The following is a 10,165-nucleotide window of genomic DNA, read 5'->3' as shown; positions in this document are numbered from 1 at the left end:
TTTCTGTGTCCCACACCTGGCAGTAAGCCCATCTTTAAACAGCACAGAAAACCTATCTGGCAGAAAATTAAGGTGGAGAGATCAAGCAATTAAAATCAGTGATTCTCACAGTTAGTTTGGGCATACTGCACACCAATGATAGATGTTCCCATTTCATTTGTTACATACTCCTACTTAGGCAAATTACATTATATCCTTCAGATAAGCGTGTGAACAATGATTATTTCAACAAATCACTTCTTTGAAATACTTAAAAATATCTGCCTCTCCCTGTAAAAAATTTAAAAGCAATTAACAAACCTAAAGACAGCACTATTGACACAATTTTCTCTTGGGGAGACTGATAATCTGGACAATAGTTTAGTAGCTGTGTTGGTTTTTCAGTAGCTTTTGTGCCAGTTAAGGCTACACGACTGCAGAACAGCCCTGTGCTTAATTTGTATAAGGTATCTTAGTTAATCCAGCATCTTTTACAAACAATTTACGAGAGCGATACACAAGTGTAAATCTTGAAGCATAGATTATTTGCCCAAAGGTGTCTGCTACTGTAAACAGTGTGTAAGGCCATATGAAGTGTAGCTTGTTGGCACTATTGGACGTCAGCAGCCTTTTGAGAGATTTATCCCAGCCTATGTCATTACAGAACCTGGTCCTATAGTTATTTGCGCAGAAATTTCTCTTTGGTCAAGCCTAGCAATCTCTGTCACCTAACAAATGACTTCTTAGAAAAATGGACACAAATGTTGATCAATTGCCCCCTTTGCTGCCTCTCAGTATAAGCATATTCTGCTAGTGAGTCAGCCAGAAGCTGCTCATAAGCTCTCTTAGCATGACTCTCCAAGAAGCCTTTTGATAAATGAATTAGTGGCATTTTTTTTAAATCTTGGAGCCAACCCCTAAGCTCAAGGAAAGATCTTAAACAGAGAACAAAAAGTTCCTTTACTGGATGAGAGGCATGGAAATCAAAGATACACTCAAGCACTGCTCTTCGCCTGCTGGCTTGGTTGTATTTTCACTCCTCTAAACAAAAACTGAACAAAAATGCTGTCCCCCCCACACAAAATACCCAAGCATAAAACATCCCCTACCAAAGAGCACGCCAAAAAACCCAAAGAAAAATTCTCCCCTTCCCAATAAACAATAAAAAATAATCAAAGCCAAATAATCACCTACTTAAAGAAAACCTCCTGCCAGTTTAGAGGCACACTGCAGCAGCATTAAATTTGCCAGAAACTGGCTAAATTTCTATTATTAAAGTTTATTTCAAAGATCTTTATTAATATAATATTTTACTCTAAACCTCCTAAACCACTGCAGTTTTAAACACAGACCACTCCCCACTATCCTGCTCCTCCTCAACAGGTGCATAAGCAGCTACTCTAAAAATCACTTAAGGTGCAGAGAAATTTAAAAACAACAACAAACAACTCCCCCAGAAAAACCCAACAAACAAAACCCCCAAAAGACTGGAAGACCTGATTAGTGCTACTTTCTAAGCAAGACATGGCTTAGGACTGACACTCTGGTACCGTAAGGAAAATTCAGAAGGTGCTGAGAACAGTCTAATCCACCACAGTGTGCCCCTGGGGGCAGGAATTAGTGGCCTTTATGGAACCTCAGGAACAGGCTGTACCCAGGCTCCACACATGTGGACTGGGTGACTCACTCCATTATCACCTCCTGTCTTTCATTAAAGTACTGTGGCTGTAAGTGCTACTACATTACCCTGAAAGCAGGCTCTCCCAGCCTTGTACGGCTCTCCAACCCATGGGAAACAGGAGCCTGTTTCACTGCACAGAAAGAAACCAAAATAGTAATGGCATCTCACCCCTGCCTCCCCTCCCAACCCCAAACAGAAACCCAACAAAACATTTTAGGGTACAATAGTAGTTCCCCCAAACTAATGGCAACAAATCAGAGAAACTGTTACAGCCATGCCAAGAGGCAGAAGCCAGAAAGATTTGACAGAATCAAAAAGGGCTGGAAAGCAAAACAAGATTGCAAGTTTGTGTTTTGTAGTATGAAATCAGTATCTAGAGAGGCAGGAATGTTTCCCTCAAAATCCTACATTACTGCCCTTAAAGAACTCAGATTGGTTTTTGATGTGTGATTAAAAACCTTAATAAAAATATAACTGTCCATAGCTCCTTCCCCCTACCTTCCAGTCCTGAAGGCAAAACAGCTCGTTCACAACTGCAACTCTCCTACTTCCAGGGCATGCAGGCTGTGTCTCTCTCTGAGGTGTTAACAAGCCACTTACATCTAAAGCAGAAGGTAACCTCAGCTTTAGACAAGACAGAATCAATTTATTTAGCACATCTGTCATGTACACTCTGCATCGCCTGTGGATGGCTTTGAATATCATGGTTTCTTTTGCTAGTCCTACAAAGCCAAAATGTATTGAAAAAAAAATAAACTTTGCTCATTTTTGTTTGTTGATGTATTTTTTGGTTTATTTTAAAGCTAAGTGCAATCACTTGATGCCTATTTAAAAACCATAAAGCAGCATGGGTGGAACCAAGAGCAAACCCAAAAGCAAGGGCAAGCATAACCCATACACACATGAAAGAGCACTGCTCAAGACTAGCTGAATGCACAGGCCAGAGAAGAAGGTTGTCTTGTTTTTGAGCTTGTAAATGGAATGGTTTTATTTCTTTAAAGGCTGGATAAACACAGCTAATAGATCTCTAGATTGGCCTTCTTGCTTTCTCCTCTGAAAATGCTACTGCAACAGAGCTTTGGTAACAGACAGATGTTTGCTGGTTTGGAAGTGGTGTTTATTGACTCTTTTGCTCTGCTCTTACTTTGAGCTTCCCTTCCATTTTTTATGTTTCCTGCTGTTCCCTCTCTCTCCTTTGGACTGGAAGCTTGCAAGAGTACCATTATCTCACATGCAACACTTCCAGTGGCCACTAAAAATCAGTCATATGCACAGATGAACACCTGCATAGAAAACATTGGGGTATTTTTGGTTTGCCTTTTTTTTTTTTTTTCAATCAAGGAAAGACAGAAATCTTCTTACAGTATAAATAACCCCTGCAAAAAAAAAACCAAAAAAAACCCAAAAAAACCCAAAAAAAACCCCAAACCCAAACCAACAAAACCCCAAAAAGACCTGACCCCCCCCCAAAAAAAAACCCCTCCACCTTAGTACACTATTGATTTGGTGCCTCCAGTTCAGCAAGGAAAGCCAGCAGCCTATGCCCAGTGCTATGCATTCTTTCCTCTGGGTGTTATCTGCTGAAGTTTGCTTCTCTTGGAGAGAGCATTGAATTGCAGATTGTAAGGCAAAGTGGTAAAAGAAAAACACCTTTTTTTTAATTTTTAGTGTTTCAGACCTGGATCCTCGGAGCTTACACAGACAAAGCCATGATTAATAGGTCTTGGGTTGAGGGAAAAACACACATCTTTCCTCTGTCTATATGTCTGGATAAAGTAAAGCCACAGCATAAAGCCTTTGTAATATGTCCATTGATGCCAGTTCATTTATCAGAGAAGATAGAAAGGGATCTGACCCAGGAGAAATATTTACTTCAGCCATAAATACTCTGTGCCTATAATGAATTCATCATCTGATTTTCTCTATCCCCCGTGCTGAGACCTGGAGAAGCTTCCTTGCTTGCTTTCTTTTTTTGCCTACTGTTTGGCACAGAGGCTGTTTGAGCAGAGCTGAACTGTAAATGCCATGATCACAAATCTAGCATCTAGCTGGCACCAGGGATAGAAAAAGGTTCTATTTACAGCTCCTCTGGGCAGTGTTAGCCAGTGGACACGCTGCTGCTCTGCCCATCCTTGGGACAACCTTCACAGGAGTACAGCTTTTGCTTTGTGGTAAGATATGACAAGGCCTTCAGGTTTGTCAGAATGTTCCTCTTGTCCCCTCCCTTCTCCTCTACAATATTCTGGAGTTGCTCAAACCTGTGTCTGAACAAAGGCATTTGAAGCAGCTGTATCTGAATGGAAATTGGACAGGTTTCAAAGAGGAAAACGCATGCTGACCTTCATGGTAAGTACTGTGAAATACTGAAAGCTAGCAAATTCTCTTTGACTCCATAAGCTTTTAAATCACCCTTTTTATTTTTCTTTTTACAATTATTTTTTTTTCTCTCTAACCCCTGTGCAGCTGAGTTAAAACAGAACTCTCTTTCTCCTTAAGTAATGAGGTAGAAAACAGCTTATGTAGTTTATAGAGAAACTCAAAGGAACTTACAGACATTTAAGCAGAAATTTCTGAGTGTCCATTCTGACAAGGAGCAGAAGGGTATTCTGAGTTCTTATTGCCATCAAAACTACCACACAAATCTTAAATAAATACAGTGAGCAACAACTTACAGTGTGAGATGGAAGAGAGAGGTCAATGTGCACATGTGATCACAATATACGTCACTGAAAGTGTACCTGTTACCTGCTGAATTTTATTGCCTTAAATAACTCCTCTAAAATATGAAGTGCATGAATTGCATCCACAATGATAGCTGGAACCACAAACAAAAATCTTTAAGCAAAGTGATTATAACTTGACTGCTGTCAGTGTTGTGTCACACAACTTGTTCCTGGGGCAGTCACAACCAACAGTGAGGAGGAAGTAAACACCCAGTTACTGCAGAGCTCCTCAGAAACCCTAGAACTGCTGACCTGAGCCAGCAATAGATTCCTTTAGCGTGTATTATAGTGCATATGAATACATCAACTTCGAGATTTCCTTTTAAATACGCATTTCTTTAGAAAACCTAATTTAAGAGTACCTTCACTTGTTAATTCTGTGTTGATGGTTGAATAAATGACTACTTCTTGCCAAGACGCCCTTGTAAAAGCAGCTGTTGAAATCAAGTGGTCCTTTCCTGACTGTTTCCAAGATTTAAGTAAACTATGTTTTATCAACAAAGTAGCCTCATTTGAGAGTTTTGGACTGAGCTGCAGCAAACTAAAGACAAAGATCTCAAATGTTCCTAGATGAGATTCAATGGAAGTGGAAAAAGGTAGTGTGGGATGCCCAGATCTCACCCTGTATTAACTCTAAGGTAAATACTGTTTACACAGGCAGTGTGATAATCATACAACCTTGTTAAACACTGGCTAATAATTGTACTTATTCAGAACCTTTCATCTCATCATCGCAGAGCCCTCTGCAAACACAAATTCATTTTTACAACATTGTAGGAGTAGCTAAACAATTACTAAAGATGCCAGATCTCTGGGGTAGAAACCATGGAATCACAGAATCATAGAATGGCTTGGGGTCGAAAGGACATTAAAGATTACCTTGTTCCAACCCCCTGCCATGGGCAGGGACACCTTCCACTATCCCAGGTTGCTCAGAGCCCCATCCAACCTGGCCTTGGACACTTCCAGGGATGGGGCACCCACAGCTTCTCTGGGCAGCCTGTGCCAGGGCCTCACCATCCTCACAGGGAAGAATTTTTTCCTCTTAGCCAATCTAAGCCCACTCTCTGTCAGTTTGAAGCCATTCCCTCTTGTCCTGTCACTACATGCCCTTATAGAAAGCCCCTCTTCATCTCTCTTGTAGGCCCTCTTTAGGGCTTCCCTGAAGTTTTCCATACTCCAGGCCGAACAATCTCAATTATATCAACCTTTCCTCATGGCAGAAGTGCTCCATCCCTCTGACCTTCTGGACTCACTCCAGCAGCTCCATGTCCTTCCTGTGCTGGGACCCCAGAGCTGGATGCAGACCTGCAAGTGGGTTCTCACCAGAGCAGAGGGGCAGAATCCCCTCCCTGGACCTCCTGGTCAGGCTGCTTTGGATGCAGCCCAGGAGGTTGGCTTTCTGGGCTGCCAGTGCACATTGCTGGCTCCTGTTGAGCTTCTCAGCAGCTAACACCCCAAAATCCATCTCCCCAGGGCAAGTCTCAATCCATTCTCCTCCTGTTCTGTGTCTGTGTTTGGTACTGCTCCAACCCTCTGCAGGACCTTGCACTTGGCCTTGTTAAACTTCATGAGGTTCACACGGGGCCGCCTCTCAACCCTGTCCAAGTCCTCTCTCTGTAAAGAGACACAATTCTCCACATCCTTACCCAGAGTTAAGGGCAGACCCCATAACTCTGCTGTAGACTGTAGGAATCGGCTATACTGGAGTTTTTACGTTAAAGGCAGCAGAGTAAAAATGAAGCTCTAGTTTCCTTGGGCTCTGTTCATAACAACAAAAAATTATTTCTCATAACTAAAGGTCAGGCTCTTAAACCAGTGACACAAAGACATCCTGCACAGCAAACCACAGACCAGAAAAAGGAAAGTCAGTCAGCCATCTTAATCTGATAAACTGGTTTTGGCAACAAATTAAAACAGTTGTTTCATATTTGTGGGCAGTTTTTAATGGCTTGTTCTTGCATTTTAAGGTACTGGCTCAAGATTTCAGGTTTATGATAGGAAATGTATTTAACTGTTTTTCTTTTTGCTCTGAAAGAATAATGATGATGCAGTGACTACAGCAAGAGATAACTTATGTCCTCATTGGAATCAGCGAAGAAATGCCTCAAGGTGAGTATCTAGCATAAAATCTAAATTATGTATCAATTTATGTGCATAGCAACATGGAAGTTCCTCAAGTAATCTGGAAGGCTGGCAGATGGCACAGGCTCAACTTCATTAAAAAACAATGTGAAAGACCAGATTCCGAATTAAGATTTCCTGTCTAAAAGCAGTATAGGGGAACAACAAACTTTTCCAAATATCCATATAGCCACAGACTAGCTACTAGTTGAACGACTGTCAATGTCAAAGGACACATCTAGTTTTCGTGTTGTTATGGCCAGTGTTTTAATTAAAGAGGCATGGAAAGTGACCAGTGAAGTATGAGATGTGATGGAAAACAGAACTATTCTCCAACTGATGAGCACGGCTTCCCTTGCTTTCCCTTACCAGGGCAAATTGCAGATACCAAGGACCAGAGGAGGATCAGGGGAGTGAATTTAAGTTCCTTCTGGATCCCTGATGTCAAGATCTCTTTATGCCGGTCTCGTCCCTCACATTTAATAGAAAACCCCACAGTCATCTGGAGACTGACCAGTACAATACCTACTGGTAATATCATGTGTTATGATGTCTTCACGAATTTTACTACAGTTTTCAATCCATATATTTCCTCCTAACTTTCTCTTCGACACTTCACTTTAGCCCTTAGCCCTTCTTGCCTTATTTCCCTTTCTTGTATCCCTGCTGAATTCACTTCTCATCTCTCCTGTTGTTTGTTTTCCTAATCAAATAATCTCCTTCCATTTTTTACTGAGCACCACTTACTTAATATTTAAACAAATTAAATAAACCAAATCAAATTAAATGAACCAAATCAAAAAAGTCTGTTGTCCCTATGTAATGTTTATCTGCTTGTTTAATATATTGTTCTGTGGGATACTGAAACTGAAGTGTTCAGCCATGGATTGCCTTAGCCTGTTTATATAGCATCTAGTGACACAAAATCATGTTTATAAGTGGCATCTAGGTCTTACCATAATAAAGATAATTAGGTACATTGCTGGTGGTTAATGGTACCAACAGTTTAAATAAGGGGTCTAAGCATATAGATGGAATTAAATCCAAAGAAAAGTAACACACTAACTACTGTATACTATACTAATGTAAAGTATATTCTAAGCACCAACAATCTTAAAAAAATAGAAAAGAAGAAAACCAATAAGCCCTCGATTATTAAAGGATGTTCCTTTCTCGGAAACTTCCCATCCAAAGCAGTCAAAATTATCTCTCTTTTGAACTGAAGTTCCAAGAAGTTTGAATCAATATTACAGCTTTCAGCAGCTAATGAAGACTGGTTACATGTAGACAAAACATTCTGCTGTTATCTCAGTAGGCAGAAAAAAACAAACAGAAAATTTTATAGCTTGAAGTATTTCCTCCATAAAACATTTTTAATACCTTGTGATTCTACTAAGAAAATATGCCAAGTTATTTTGTCTTTTTGGTTTGAAATATATAGATGGCTCTTCTGTCACTTATCAAAACATTAAACTAATTTTTCATTGCACAGACAAGCAGCTGGGTGTATACATGGTTAAGTGCTGCTGAATATCCAGTGTTTTTAGAAAGGTCACCTTAATGGCTAAGATGATACTCCCATTGTGTGTCACCAGCCTTTGAATCAAAGATGACTAGAGCATTCAAAATACAGGTCTGACCATAAAGGTGAACACGAAGGCTTTATACTTAAGCTGTGGATTCTGGCCAGATGAGACATTAATTCTGGATTCTGGAAGAAATGCCCAGTGCAGCTCTCTGGGCCAGGCAGGGCCCATGGGTGATGCAGTACTGAAGGCAGTGCCCAGGCATCCTGCCCTGCAGCACACACCACATCTGGGGTGCATTGCCTCTCTCTCCTCTACTTCCAGGTCACATCAGATCCCAGCCTCAGTCCCCCTTCACAGTGTTTTCCTGGGTGCATGGGTTTATTCCTACAGAAACCAACCGGAATCACCTCACAGAATTTTCTCTCTTGCTGAGGCTAGCATTAAGGTGCTAAAGATTTTGATTATTCAGTGAGGATAAGGGTATTTTATTTTATTCTGCAAATTACGGAATGGAACTCTCTAATACATCTCTTTCCAAGTAAAAGTAACACGAGATGCGATGTTATCTCTTAGAGTCATAGCAAAACAAATAACAAATAAGGTCTGGTGAGCCTTCTGTAAGACAATAATACTATCCCAGTTAACAGCTGATTCAGAAAGAAATAATTTTCAGAGAATCAAGAGGAATCAAAGAAAGAAAGAACATCTCAGTAATTTCCTCTACAGACTTTTGCAATTGCATTTGCTTGCTAAAAGACAATCTTTTTCTCTCTTTCCAGGATTATCTGGTATCTATTATGTCAGCAGAAAAACTTGGAAAAAAAATATCCTAGAACAGAACCTCCTACTCTTTAAGTCCATGCTGTGATAACGGGGAGGTTTTGTCTACATGCTCTAGACAGGGAAGTGACAAACAGGGAAGCTGTATGGCTTGCTTGTTGGCACAGGAAGAATTTGCATGAAGCAGGGAGCTGAACACATGTTTACAAGGCCTAACCCAAATCAGCACAATAGCCTTAGGGGTGACTCTGGGACACCATCTTTTACTTTTTTCCAGGCAAGTAAAGAGCAGGGACACAAGCCCAGCTGAAAGAACTCCAGATGGGTTGATCCTACCTGCAGTAGCCACCTCCTTTTGCCTTCTCCACTGCCTCCTTGGGGACTCCATGGCAGCATCTTAGATCTGACTTTTCCCCAGCAGCTCCAATTCTGATGGGTGTTGGGTTGGTGTAGTGGTTTGGTCCAAAATACTCATTACTGTTTATCTGCTGTGAGATAAGAATTAGGAGAAATGCAAAACAGGCACTAAACTTGAAAGAATATAAAGAAGTTTATTAACAGACCTAAAAGAAGGAAAAAAAATCATACCACCTTCAGAACTCTCCTCCTCCCCCCACCTTCCTCCCTTCTCCCACTGACAATGTGAAAAGACAACCCTTAAGATGTTCAGTCTGTTTACTACTTTCATAATAACCTTGTTCAGTCCATTTAGAAAGAGAAGTCTCTTCTTGCTCATGCTATGAAAACATTATCACAACGAGACAGCCGCCCACTTCCAAATATTGTTCAGTCCATTCAGGAAGAGGAGTCTCTCTGCCTGCGTGTGAGTCCTTTCCCCCGACTTGCAGCTTTTCCCGCAACTGCTTTCGAGGGTCCACTCTTGAAGTTTTTTGGGGTACAATTTTAAGGTTGAGCCGTTCAGAAACAAAAGCAGAGGCCCTTCTCCTTCCCTGGGAGCAAAGGGTCTTCATCATCTTCATCATTAGGACTATCTCTGGGAGCATCTCTAGGGACTGAGGTTTTCTCCTTTCCCGTTTGGAGTAGAAGTCCTCATCTGGTTCATCTCTACGGACTGAGGTTTTCTCCTTTCCCGTTTGGAGCAAAAGTCCTCATCTGGTTTATCTCTCCCTGTCCAAACTTCTCATGAAATTACAGCTGCGTCAGCATCTGCCTATCTCAGCGCAGGTGCTTTTGCTCACGAGTTGAACACTCCACCCCCCATATCTTCATGAAATTACAACAGGATACTCTGATATATCATAGCTTCACAACAGAATTTCAGCTTTAAGCATCTCCTCTCTCTCTTCCCTCAGGTTTTCAGCTCTTCACAGCAATAAAAGGGTTAATCT

General features: G+C 41.1%; 1 long non-coding RNA gene across 1 annotated transcript; it reads left to right on the top strand.

Moving 5' to 3' along the window:
- The first annotated feature begins 3,669 nt into the window (after positions 1–3,669).
- Positions 3,670–7,305, top strand: LOC121675167. Its single transcript, XR_006019979.1, has 3 exons — positions 3,670–4,006; positions 6,422–6,495; positions 6,880–7,305. It is a non-coding gene; the product is annotated as an uncharacterized LOC121675167 (long non-coding RNA).
- The last annotated feature ends 2,860 nt before the right edge of the window (positions 7,306–10,165 follow it).

Source organism: Corvus kubaryi, unplaced genomic scaffold (assembly GCF_017639235.1).
Source record: "Corvus kubaryi isolate FWS band 111438036 unplaced genomic scaffold, C.kubaryi_AGA036_p1.0 72, whole genome shotgun sequence".
NCBI classification, from domain to species: Eukaryota; Metazoa; Chordata; class Aves; order Passeriformes; family Corvidae; genus Corvus; species Corvus kubaryi.
Note: the sequence above shows the minus strand (reverse complement) of the source record. Positions and strands in the feature narration are given on the sequence as shown.